Source organism: Canis aureus, chromosome 26 (assembly GCF_053574225.1).
Source record: "Canis aureus isolate CA01 chromosome 26, VMU_Caureus_v.1.0, whole genome shotgun sequence".
NCBI classification, from domain to species: Eukaryota; Metazoa; Chordata; class Mammalia; order Carnivora; family Canidae; genus Canis; species Canis aureus.
In genome coordinates, this window is record NC_135636.1 from 47,214,064 (window position 1) to 47,220,063 (window position 6,000).

Genomic DNA, 6,000 nt, shown 5'->3' on the forward strand with positions numbered 1-6,000 from the left:
CAGACAGCAACATGGTGGCAGGGCGGCCTTCTCAGCCACGGCACCAGGGCCCCTGGAGGACGAGACGGCTTAGGAAATTTGGGATACGATGCAGAAACCATCTTCATGGTAGTCATCCTTGTAGTAGCTATTTGTGCAAAAGATGGAACCAATTTTTATCTTTATAACTTATTATACTTTTTTTTTTATTTTTATTTATTTATGATAGTCACAGAGAGAGAGAGAGGCAGAGACATAGGCAGAGGGAGAAGCAGGCTCCATGCACCGGGAGCCTGATGTGGGATTCGATCCCGGGTCTCCAGGATCGCGCCCTGGGCCAAAGGCAGGCGCCAAACCACTGCGCCACCCAGGGATCCCTCTTTATAACTTATTATAAAGGCCAACTTTACAGGTTTAAAAGAAAAATGAATTAAGAGGGTGTGTGTGTGTGTGTGCGCGGTCACGCGTGTGGACGCACATGTGTGCCTCTGTCGGGGAATGCTTGATTCTAGAAGCACTTGATCTTCTTACCATCAGAAAAGTCTTTTTATTCATTCTGTCTCGTGGATGACCCGTATTGACCTTTTCTTGTACCAAATGTCTAACTGGATTAAGAAATAGAGAATTGATCTATATTTTCAATGTAATTCAGATACAGGTGAGCTAACCGGGGCTTCCCAAATTAGTTGACACGAATGTGTATAATGCTTATTAAAAATATGGATGTTTTGGCATGTTTTGTATGGCTAATGGGAACTATGCTTACCCAAGGCTGTTAAATTAGCCTCCTGAGCCCCAGTCAAGGTCAGCGGGTGCAGGCCTGGAGAGGCAAGCTAGTGGGGAGGACCACGGAAGGGCCAAATCAATGTGTGCCTGACAGGGGAGTCCTGAGTCTCCATCAGCGAACCCCCATTGTTTGGGCCGAGCATTCAGGCTCTGTCCCGTGTGGGGGGGAGTCAGGCCTCGGACAAGAGCCGCCAAGCCCATCTCTTCCCGTCTCGTCCCTCCTGAACACTTATTGTCTTAACAGGATGGGAAAAAATGGAAGGAGCGGAGTTGTGCGTTCAGTATTCCGAGTTGTCCAAGCAAATGGGACCATGCGAGTTGTTTTCACAGCCGACTCTGAGGACACTCAGAGGCAACAGATATTTTGGTTGGAACCTGTGATCTCCACGTGGCACAGATTTTAGATGAATGGCGATCACCTACGAGGCCAGGGGTCTGCAAACCATGGCTCACAGGCCAGCTCGCTACCCGGTTTCATACTACCCATGAGCTGCTAATGGCTATTATGTCTTTCAATGGTTGAAAAAAGATGAGTAATATTTCACGACGGGCAAATAACATGAAATTCACCTTTCAGTGTCCATTGACTCTTGCTGGCACACAGCCACGCGTGTTCATCCCCGTACTGCCAATGGCTGCTTTTGTGCTCGTTGGCAGGGTTGGCAGGGTTGAGTTCGCGCGACAGAAACCCTGTGGCCCACAAAGCCGAAAATATTTGCTGATGGGGGCCCTTTACAGGAAGTTTGCCAACCCCTGGTTTATGCTAATCTTATTTACATGTTAACAACCAGGGAGAGTGTCCAAGAGGAGCAGATATATATATAAGGCTGTAACCTTCACAACCCTCCCACATTTGTCTGATAGGCAAACAAGTAATTTTATGAATCACATTTTTTGTAGTTCTGTCCAGGTCACGAGCAACTGAAGATGGGGACCCTAAGAGAAGGCAAAACAGCACAATTCCTTACAGCAAGCTGACAAGGATACAAATTAGAACAAAAGCTGCTGTGCCTTTGGATGTAGCAATTTCTTTTTTTTTTTTTTAAGATTTTATTTATTTATTCGTGAGAGACACACAGAGGGAGGCAGAGACCCAGGTGGAGGGAGAAGCAGGCCCCCTGCGGGGAGCCCGATGCAGAACTGGATCCCAGGACCCCGGGAATCACGACCTGAGCCAAAGGCAGGTGCTCAACCACTGAGCCCCCCAGGTGCCCCATGGATGTAGCAATTTCTATAAACAGTGTCCCTGGGTCTTTGCCTTGCCTCATGCAGAGCTTTGCAGGCCACAGTTTTGCGTAGACAACAGTGTTTTCTTAACCCAATTTCATGCGATATTTTCATGCAAAAAAATGCATTCAATTCGGGACCTAGAGCCTAAGAAAGCTACTGAATTCTGCTGTTCCAGCAAAAACTCAAATCCTAACGTCACCACACTCTGGTTTCAAAAGAGCGGTTGACGGGCCAACGGTGACCGTGGTCCTCTAGCGCTGACGTGCTCGGCCCAGGGGCTCCCCCGCAGCGTTGATGCTTGTCTCCTGCAGCGGGGACGTCCCAGTGGTTTGCTCCTTGAAGGCCAGCAGGAGGAGTAGGACCCCAGGAAATCAGGAAATCGCAGGAGTGACAGCTGTCACATGACCTACTGAATAGAAACGTGTCTCTCTAGGGGTGGGGGTGACACCTGGCATGAGCGGCAGGACTGGGCCACGGCAGACCCCGCGGCAGAGAGGGCGGCCGGCCGCTCCAGCGCTAGAGGATGCTAACGGAGAAGTGGGAGTCCAGTCGGGGCCCCGCTCGGCCTGGTCATCCGCAAGGCCTTTCTCGTGTGTCTGGGCATGGACGGGGCGGAAGGGGGGGCCCGGGGAGGGGGCACGCAGCCTTGTGTAGTCAGTCTCTGTCTTGAGTGTGGGCTGGAGCTGCCGGGGTGGTCACTGCATGATGCCGGTGTGTCCCGTGAGGCTCCATCCCAGCCCAGACACCCTCCCGGTGGTCTCTCGGTCACACCGCAGCGACGAGATGGGTTCTAGCAACAACCAGTGCCCTGGACAGAGGCCCCCAAGTCGGGTGAACCCGCAGCCCCAGCTGACATCCAAGTGCCTGAGCACAGGGGCCCGCTGTCCGAACTCACACTCCGGACCCACGGAAACGGGGAGACAGTAAGTGTGCGTTGCTTCAAGCCGCTAAGTCTGTGGTAATTCATTACACCGAAGTAGAAAAAAAGTAATGCAAGACGTGTACGCACCCGGACGCACCAGATCTTTCCACCTGCTGTTTCTGACGCCCGGGATGACGCGTCCACCTGCCCTCTGAGCTGCACGTCGGCCTCTGGATCCGAGAAGTGGGACCAGTATCAGGACAGGATCAAGAATGGGAATATCCTGGGCCTCGAAACCAGAGGCTACCAAGTGTTGGAGCGGGGACCGAACGAGTCACGAGAAGTTGAAAAGATTAGAAAAGAGACTCGGTGAGGCCCTTCCCCCAAGTTCCCCAGCGGTCGTGTCTGGCGTCACTGGTTCAAAACCCAAAGCAGGGACCTGACGTTGGGACGGCGTGGGTGAAGGGTTCTGTGGCATCTTACCCACGTGGAGGTTGGTACAACCACCCACACTGAGGAGGGCGCTTGGTGGGATGAGCGCTGGGTGTTATGCTATGTGGTGGCAAATCGAACTCCAATAAAAAGAAATTTAAAAAATAAATAAATAAATAACCACCCACGCAGCCGAGAGACAGGTCTGCGCCGGCTCGGGGACCTCCGCATACCGTCCCCCTCGCACCCACCCCGGCAGCCGCTCAGCTGTTTCCATCGCTAAGATTTTGTTGTTTCTTTTCCTTTTTTTAAGATTTTATTAATTCCTAGGAGACACAGAGAGGGAGAAGCAGGGAGCCCGATGTGGGACTCGAACCTGAGACTCCGGAATCACGACCTGAGCCAAAAGCAGACGCTCAACCGCTGAGCCACCAGCTTTTGTTGTTTCGAGGCTGTCACATGACTGGGGCCACCAGGCGTGTGACCTTGGAGGTCGGCTCTTCCACTCAGCATAATGCCCCGCGTTCCCCGCAAGTGATTCCCTGCGCCGACCCTCCCCCTCGTGCCGTCCACCAGCCGAGCTCCTTTCCCCAACCACCTGCTCAAGGACATTCTGGTCATTCGCAGGTTCGGGCTCTTCGATGACATCTGCTGCAAAGGATCACGTACGGGTTTTTGCGTGGACATGCATTTTTATTTCTCGGGGACAAATGCCCAGATTGCCAGGTCATACGGGAAAGGGTGTGTTTTGGCCTCCAGTGAAATTGTTATAACTCGGGATTCGTGGCCAACATCTTACGATGAGATTCCACATTATATTCTAGTGAGGGAGGCACAGTAAGTCAGCAAGTCTCTATAAAACACAAATAAACACAAGGGGAGTTGCAGGACGTACGCCCTCTGCGCCTTCCCAACCGACGTGCAGAGGCACCCAGCGGCCTCTGAGTCCCGTGACCTGTCTCCTCCCGGTCCCGCCGCACCAGGCCCACTTCTGCCTCGGGGCAGTGGCACGCGGCCTGTCGCCCTGGGGGACGCTTTGCCATCAGCTGTCACGGTGCTGGTTGTTGTGCTTATCTTTCTGGTCTTTGCCCAGAGGGTCACCTGCTCAGAGAGGCCCCCGCTGACCACCCGCTGACCCCCCTGCCGCTCTCCCCACATCACCCAGTTTCTGTTTTCTCTGCATCACCATCACCGTGTGACATGATGCTTTCTGTTGACCTGCTCCTTGTTCGTCCCGGTCCCCTGAGCGTAAGCTCCATGAGGACAGTGATGTGTCTGCTGCGGTCCCCGCGCTCGTCCCCTCGGCCTTGGCGGTTGGGAGAAGGGCGACCAGCGGTCCTGCACAATGTCCCTCTGTCTGGGTTGAGTGGCGCCTGTTTTCTCGCAGTGGGAATGAGGTGACGCCTTCGGGCAGGAGCCCCGAGACGTGCTGTTGTGCCCCGGAGGAGCCGCAGCGCTGAGCATCCCGACCTTCACCTGTGACCAAGGTGGGGCCTGCAGCGGCTTCAGGTCAGGTGGAGATGTGTCCCAGGCCGCCCTGAGGCTGCGCCCTCGGCCCCTCCGACTGTCACCCACTGATGGGAGCATCCCTCCCGGGGCTCTTCCGCAGTAATTATTTCAGGGATACTGGTATTTGCCTGATGGTAATTTTGATTCCCTCTTTCCGTCTTCATTCATCAATTGGAAGTCTGCTGTGAGGAAGACCTGGGCCTTCTTCCCCGTTTATTGGTTGATTGATACCAGTAGAGACACATAAATACTTATTTTACTTTATTAAAGCCCAATATATATTTAAAGATTGTATCCGTTTGAGAGAGAGAAAGACAGAGCGTGAGCAGGGGGCAGGGCAGAGGGAGAGGAGAGAGGCCGACCCCCCGCTGAGCAGGGAGCCCGATGCGAGACTCGATCCCAAGACCCTGAGATCATGCCCTGAGCCAGAGTCAGACGCCCAACTGACTGAGCCCCCCAGGCGCCCACAAATCCAACATTCTTGTTTTTATTTTTCTGGCTCCAACTTTGCCGGTGCCCTCAGGTTGGCTCTGGTGAACTTGAGCAAGCCCCGCCCTCCTTCGAGCATTTCGCCTTTCTGGCAGCTCACGATGCTCCAGCATCATCCTGGTTATTCCTGCGTCAGGTTCCCCACTGCTCGGAGCACCCCCGCCCCGGTACCGGAGGACGGCACCTGGCAACCAGGCTGGGCAGGCCGCGCTGGGCTGTCACAGCACCCAGGCCCCCCCAGCGGGGACCACGAGCGTGTGTCACCCATCCCCCCCCCCGGTCTGTATTCTGAGTCTGTGACCACGACCTCCTCTTCCTGGTGCCTCTGATTCCCGTCCGACACCTCGGGTTCCTTCCAGCCGTCCCCCAGCCCCTGTTTATAGCTTCGGCCTCCCGCAGTGACAACCCAGCTCTCCAGAGCTGCATCTACGGGTTCGCTCAATTCTAGAACGCACATAGAGTAGCTCGAGACTCGAACCCGGGCCCCGCGAGGAGCACACTTATAACTAGTGTGGCTGGCCCTGCAGCATCCGGCCAAGACACTTCCAGAGTTCCGGAGGTGGCTTCTTCTCTCACCCGCCCCTTGGTGGGTCGCCAGCCCATGGCCGTGTGTTAGGTCCACTCCAATTGGGGTTCCCCACATCCTGGCTGGGTTCACTTGTTTACCTGTGTGTGCAGGTGTGGGACGGATCACCTGGTGCTGAGAGTCAAAG